The sequence below is a fragment of the Trichosurus vulpecula genome, chromosome 4, assembly GCF_011100635.1.
Source record: "Trichosurus vulpecula isolate mTriVul1 chromosome 4, mTriVul1.pri, whole genome shotgun sequence".
Lineage (NCBI taxonomy): Eukaryota > Metazoa > Chordata > Mammalia > Diprotodontia > Phalangeridae > Trichosurus > Trichosurus vulpecula.
This window is the reverse complement of record NC_050576.1, coordinates 23,152,129-23,159,979: the sequence shown is the minus strand read 5'-3', so window position 1 is coordinate 23,159,979 and position 7,851 is coordinate 23,152,129.

The window sequence follows — 7,851 nt, the reverse complement described above, 5'->3', positions numbered from 1 at the left end:
ATTCTTCATCCTGGCCTCTGGAGCCAAGAAGAATAGGTCTAGCTCCTCATTCGAAGAAGAACTTTCCAAACACTTAATGAAATCCAACACGTCTCCCTTGAGTCTTCACTGGCTGAACAGCCCATTGCCTTCAATGATCCTTATGTGGTCTGAATGCAAGGTCCCTCACTATCCTGCTTGCCTTCCTTTGACACTTTTCGACTTACCAAGGACACCTAGTTTTGGTTCAGCTTGCTCTATTTCCCAAGTGACTTAGAAAATTAATAATAATGATGACATAAATATATTCAAATATTTCTTCAAATCCTAGCTTAGAGTGGGAAGCATTTCTCCAGGTGAGAAAACTGAAGCTCTGATGTGACTTGCGCTTGGTTCTATCTGGGCAGGGCCATGAATGCCATTTCTTTATTCCAAAAGGACATTCATTTATCTTTTCCTTCTTCTTCTTCTTCTTTTCTAAACCAGAGTTTGTTCATTATTCTTCCACAACCTCTAATAATGGCAGTTAGGGAGAAAGAGAAAGCCATAATGCGATGATTTATCTAGAAAAGGCGAATTACTGTACCAAGAGAGAAGGAGTGTCAGCGTCGATGGATATTTATGTGAAAACTCTATATTACAGCCGTGCTCGTTAGGGCTGCTGTAGTTAAGGCTCTGTGAATGTTAATGATCTGTATTAAAGGAGTAATGACAGACTCTTAGAAGCAGCAGTAGTTAGCAGACACCTCAGCATCACATTTTCTTTCAAAGGAACAGATCTCCAAGCAAAGTGATTTATGTCCAAGGAAGGTACATGAATATATCAGTGCACCTGCATCTGGGGGCAGGGGAGTTGGGGACAGGGAGTACTGAAGCCTTGGGTGATGTGACAGCCAAATAGCACTGAGATAAGATGGATAGAAGAACATTTTTTCAGGTTTGAAATGAAGTTGGGTAGGATTCAGGGAAGGTGGGCAGATATTGTCCTTCATACAGGCAAATGGATTTAATTTGGCAGAAGAAGGTGCTGTAGCCTTCTGGGAGGACATGGAAGGCAGGCAGGTAGAGAAGAAAGATTTTGGCTCTAGTTCAGAGACACCTGGCCTACCTCATTCCACTTCTTTGCCTCTAGGATCCAGATTCCGTGTTGCTAACCCTGGGCTCAAAACCTGAACTGGTTTCTTTCTTACTGATTCAGGAATGTACTACAGGGACAGCTGGGTAGCAGAGTGGATACAGCACCTCCAGGTCTGGAGTCAGGAGGAACTGAGTTCAAATCTAGCCTCAGATATGTACTAGCTGTGTAACCCTGGGTAAGTCCAATTTGCCCAGGGGGGTGAAACGGGGGGAGCGGAGAATATATGAAAAACAATCTGGGAGCAGGATCCAGGGACAGGGGACGTGAGTGTGAGTCTAACTGTATCACTAACCAGCCAGGTGAGCTGGAGAATGTCATTTCCCTTCCCTCTCAGTCTCCACTTGCAAATGATGGGCCAAATGAGGCAATCTTTATGGGTCTCTCTCCTTAAGGGCCCTTCCAGCTCTGACAGCCTAGGAGCTTGCTCAGTATTTTAAACACCGGTTAATGACTTGTGTTTTGAGTTCTCTTCCATCCAGGGAATGTACTCTAGTACATCCTTGAATCAGTAAGAAAGAAACCAGTTCAGGTTTTGAGCCCAGGGTTAGCAACACAGAATCTGGATCCTAGAGGCAAAGAGGTGGAATGAGGTAAGCCAGGTGTCTCTGAGGTAGAGCCAAAATCTTTCTTCTCTACCTGCCTGCCTTCCATGTCCTCCCAGAAGGCTACGGCACCTTCTTCTGCCAAACTGAACCCATTTGCCTCTATGAAGGACAATATCTGCCCACTTTCTCTGAACTTGCCTTCTTAACAAGACTGGATGCTCCTTGGGGGCAGGGACCGCATCTTGGAGTGCTTTGCAGCCTCCAAGGAAATCTAGCACAGGTCCTGGCCAATGGGAGAGAAGGGTGGTAGTGATGGTGCTGGTGTGCTGTGCTCACTTAGCATAACTGAAGGGTGAAAGTCTCTTTCCCACAAAAGCCAACTTCAGGGGAAAAAGAATGAAAAGCATTTTTTAAGTACAATACTTAAAACATACTGGGTACTGTAATAAGTACCAGGGGCACAAATAGGAAAGTGAGCTAGTCCTTGTACATTCTAACAGGAGGAAACAACAGATACAGGAAGTTGGTAACCAAAGAAGAGATTTACATTCTAGGGAGTCATGGGAAGGGAGAGTGGAGCCATAGGCATTTGACTGACACTCTCTTCCAGGCATGATGGTAGTAATAATGTTAACCAATGATAACTTCTCATCTCTAGGAAGACTGGGAGGACAGACATATGTGGAGGACTGTCTAGGGTAGGAGTGAGAAGATCTGCTTACTTTGATGCTGCATGAAAAGACTATGAATATGTGATCTCTTAAGGTCTCTACTGGCTCTTGAACTTATAACTTTGCTAACGGGAAGGATAGCAGGGATATTTAAGCCCTGGACTCTGGCATCGCAAGACTGGGTTCTGAGAATCAGGTCTGCTCTCACTGGCTTCACGATATTGAACAAGTTCCTACATTTCTCTGAGCTTTAGTCTTCTCATCTGACAAACACAGATCAGAGATCTAGAAGGGTCCATGGAAGCCACTGAGTTCAGGCCCCAAAGAATAAATTTTACCCTGACATCCTTTCTCCTCCTCTAGCCCTGGGTAAACATGCCACCAGGCTCATAGATACAGTCAATAGCCTGCATGCTTGTTTAAAGTGGTTTGGATTTTGGGGAAAACGAGTGAAGGAAACCACCTCAGTGACTCCAGATAATCTTTCTGAGTTAGGAGACAGCTTCATTTTCTTTCTTTTAACCAAGACTAGAGGAGAGAAAAAAAACTGCCATCATTCCACAGAACAAGGTGACCACTCCAATTTTAGATAATGAATCAAGGATTAAGAGGGAGATCAGATGGACTGTTACTGTTCTGCTGCAGATGTCCAACAAGATTTTGTCATTCAAAGCCCGTCCCACATCTTCTTGGCTTATTTCAGAAATACTCTTTGCCAGTCAGTCAGTAAGTAAACATTTATTAAGTACCTAGTATATGTCTGGCATTGTACCAAGTGTTGGGAACAGAAAGAAAGGCAAAAGAAATTCCCTGTTCTCAAGAAGCTCACAGTCTAATGGGAAAGATAACATATACAGAACTCTGTACAAACCAGCTACTAGCAGGATAAATTAGAGATAATCAACAGAGGGAAGGTATTAAGGGGGATCAGAACAGACTTCTTATGGAAGGTGGGATTTTACCTAGGAAACGAAGAAAGCCAGGGAAGCCAGAAGGTGGAGATGAGGGAGAGCATTCCAGCCAGGGGGATGGCCAATGAGGATGCTTGCAGCTAAATTAGCCTAATGGCTAATCTCTGATCTTCGTGTTCATGCTCCCATCTCAATGTCTTTGATTGGACCAGCTTCCATGCCTAGAATATGCTCCCTCTTCAGCTCCATCTCTTGGAATACCCAGGTTCTCTTCAAGGCTCAACCCACGTGCTACCTTGTAAGGGAAGTTATTCCTGATTGCCCTTGGCTGTTAGCATACTCTTTCTCCACAAGTAATCACGTATATAGTTATTGGTGTTTGTTGTTCAGTCGTTTCAGTCATGCCCTACTCTTCATGACCCCATATGAAGTTTTCTTGGCAAACATGCTGGAATGGTTTACCATCTCCTACTCCAGCTCATTTAACAGATGTATACCAATACCTAGCTGCCCCAGTTATTGGTGTTCATGCTGCATATTTCAGTAGAAGGGATGTTGGGCAGTGACTATCTTTGATTTTTGTTTCTGCATCCCCAGTGCTTAATAAATGTTTGCTGGATTATGTCATTTCTTTTTTTTTAAAATGAGGAAAATGAGTCAGTGAGTAAGCAAACATTTATTAAGCACTTATTCCATGAGAGGCACTTTACTAAACCCTGAGAATACAAGAAAATGGAAAAGAAAAAATGGTCCTAATCCTCAAGAAGCTCTTATTCTAATGGAGGACACAACATTTAAATAAACAGATACATAGGATATCTACCTATGATCTATCCATCTATCCATCCATCTATCTATCCATCCACCTGTCCATCCATCTCTCTCTCTATCCATCCATTTACCTGTCTTTCTGCTGTCTGTCCATCTGTCTATCAATATCTATCATCTAAATATCTATCTATCCATTCATATATCATCTATCTATCTGTCTTTCTATTTATCTATATCTATCATCTATCTATTTATCTATCCATCCATCCAGTAGATGGAAACCAATCTCAAAGAGAAGACAGTTGCAAGGTGAGGATACTCTGGGAAAGGTTTCCTGAGCAAAATCTTGAAGAAAGTCAGGCAAACCAGGAAACAAAGGGGACAAGGGAGAGGATTCCAGGCATTTGGGACAATGAGTGAAAAGGTACAGAGTTGGAAATGAATGTTCTTAGAGGGAAAAATGACTTGGCCAGGATGACACAGCTATTGAATATCTGAGACAGGCTTTGAGCCCTGGTCTCCTGATTCTGAGTGGAATAATTTTCCCACTGTCCCAATTTTGCCTCTAGAGACACACTTATCAGAGGCACTCTAGCATTGGGTTGTGGCTAGAAATGCCCTCTAAGGACCTTCCCAAAGCAAGAATTTTAGGGTTATACGATTTCCCTTCAGGGCCAATTTTTGAAAGCACAGCTAAGTAGGACACCATGTAGTTAAGGGACAGTGTCTCTTCCAAAGTTCTTTCCAGCTCTAACATTTCAGTTGCTACACATTGGGATTCCCCTTGCCTTCCTCCTCACTGCAGAATGACTTCATCATTGATGACATCTCTGTTAAACAGTGCTTTGGAATGACTATCATTTCTCTGCAATCGTGGTGTTTAACGAGGAAATGAAACTGACAAATGTTCAGATTAGATTAAATCCTATTATACAGCATCTTGATCAAGCTTTCAAACCCAAGGAAAAGTCAACAACTGCAATGTGAATGAAAATTGATATGCCAGAAGAAAGCAAAGAAGAGCTGGCCAGAATGAGTGCCCTTCTTCATGAGTCCAGTTATACTGTGTGTGTACATGTATATGTTTGGGTATATGTAGCTGAGTGCCAACAGAATTCTAGGGGATGAGTGAAATGAAATAATAACTGGTCCTTTGGAAGGAAAAAGGAAAAAAAAATGGCCAGTCCTTCCTAGAATCATGGAATTTGAGGAGTGAGAGCTGGGGGGGGCCTTAGAATAGGGGATGTCAGGGCTGGGAGGGGCCTGAGAACAGGGGATGTCAGCGCTGGAAGGGGCCTGAGAAAAGGGGATGTCAGGGCTGGGAGGGGCCTGAGAACAGGGGATGTCAGGGCTGGGAGGGGCCTGAGAGCAGGGGATGTCAGAGCTGGGAGGGGCCTGAGAACAGGGGATGTCAGGGCTGGGAGGGGCCTGAGAACAGGGGATGTCAGGGCTGGGAGGGGCCTGAGAACAGGGGATGTGAGAGCTGGGAGGGGCCTGAGAACAGGGGATGTCAGGGCTGGGTGGGGCCTGAGAACAGGGGATGTCAGGGCTGGGAGGTGCCTGAGAACAGGGGATGTCAGGGCTGGGAGGTGCCTGAGAACAGGCGGTCAGGGCTGGGAGGGGCCTGAGAACAGGGGATGTCAGGGCTGGGAGGGGCCTGAGAACAGGGGATGTCAGGGCTGGGAGGGGCCTGAGAACAGGGGATGTCAGGGCTGGGAGGGGCCTGAGAACAGGCGGTCAGGGCTGGGAGGGGCCTGAGAACAGGGGATGTCAGGGCTGGGAGGGGCCTGAGAGCAGGGGATGTCAGGGCTGGGAGGGGCCTGAGAGCAGGGGATGTCAGGGCTGGGAGGGGCCTGAGAACAGGGGATGTCTGGGCTGGCAGGGGCCTGAGAACAGGGGATGTCAGCGCTGGGAGGGGCCTGAGAACAGGGGATGTCAGGGCTGGGAGGGGCCTGAGAACAGGGGATGTCAGGGCTGGGAGGGGCCTGAGAACACGGGATGTCAGGGCTGGGAGGGGCCTGAGAACAGGGGATGTCTGGGCTGGCAGGGGCCTGAGAACAGGGGATGTCAGGGCTGGGAGGGGCCTGAGAACAGGGGATGTCAGCGCTGGGAGGGACCTGAGAACAGGGGATGCCAGAGCCCTTAGTGATGGCCCTTAGAAGAGAGAAAGGTCTTTTCCAATGACTCTCCTCTTCTCATTACATGGTCAAGTATTTAAGTTTCATCCTTAGTATTTAATCTTCCAGAGAATGGCCTGAATTAATTTCTTAAAGTATTGACTAATTTGATCTCCTTGCTGTCAAAGGGACATCCAAAGTCTTCTCCAGCGCCACAATTCAAGTGTCCATTCCGTAGAGCTCGGCTTTTTTCACCCCCATACATTGCTACTATTGGTACACACATTAATTGGTGTTCAGTTATTTGAGGCATGTCCACCTCTTTGGGGTTTTCTTGGCAAAGATAATGAAGTGGTTTTGCCATTTTCTTCTTCAGCACATTTTACAGATAAGGAAACTTGAGGCCGACAGGGTCAAGTGACTTGCCCAGTAAATGTCTGAGGCTAGATTTGAATTCAAGGAGATGAGTCTTCCTGACTCCAGCCTCACGCTCTATCCGCTGTGCCACCTAGCTGCCCCAAATTAATTAATTAATTAGAGGACAAAAGGATGTCCAAAATGACACTCAAGGGGAAATTCTTGCCAGGTGGGAAGATCAAGGAGGACTTCATGGAGGAGGTGGCATTTGACCTGGGCTTTAAAAGATTTTGAAATCCAGAAAAGATCATAGATCCCTAGATCTCAGAGCATTGGCCTTGAAATCTGGGAGATTACTTACACTAAGCTGCCCACTGGACATTTAGGTGACTCGTTCAAAGTCATAACATAAGGAGGCAAATAGGGACTTTCACTTAGGACTTCTAACTTCAAATCCAGGACTCTTTCAACTTCTCCAGGCCAGTTTTCTCACCAAGGAGGCAAAGTCAGGATAAAAGTGTTCTGAAAACCAACAGGGCTATTAAGATAATTTAGGTCTCCCCATCTGCAGGAGATCGAATAAATAAGGTCTCAGTGTTTGCAGCAATAAATAAGGAAACCCTGTGTCTGCAAATTCACAGCAGCCAGGGCTGTGAGCCAGGAGGATGCTCAAAGAACCAAGGGGGATGGGAATAGCTCAGGGGTCTAACTTTGCAGTCAGGATGCAGACGAGAGCGTGGAAAATAAACGAGGAGAGGCAGATGCCTGTGTTTGCAGGCGAGGGCAGCAGCAAGGGCCCAAAGGCGGTGATTTACTGGGAATCTTCAGTCCCCAGCCTTCTTTTATGGCCTTAGCTAGTAGGGTAGTGAGATGCATGCTGGCCCTGGAGTCACAGGATCCGAGGGCTTCAGAGCTAGATGGGGCCTTAGAGGCCACCCAGCCCCAACTGTGTCTGGAGAGGAATCTCATCTATAATACCCCTGACTACCAGGCATCTTGCTTCTATTTGGTAATCTATGAGAAGGGGGAGCTCCTCACCCCCCATGTGAGCCTGTGGACTTAGCCCCCCAGGGCTCCAGGCAACTAAGACTCTAAATCAGAGAGGGCTTGATGGAAGTGCGACGTGTTGAACAGAACAGTGGACTTGGGGTCAGGAAGCCATGGGTTCAAATACACCCCCAGAGATTTAGTACCTGTGTAACTCCGGGCAATTGATTTTACCCAAGGCTTAGCTTCTTCTTCCTTAAACAGAAGGATGTGAATTACACAGCCACTGTGGTCCCTCCTAGTTCCAAGTCTATGATCTATGACTGGTGTTGATGGAGACAGTTCCCACACTGGGAATTCCTGACCCAGATTCAG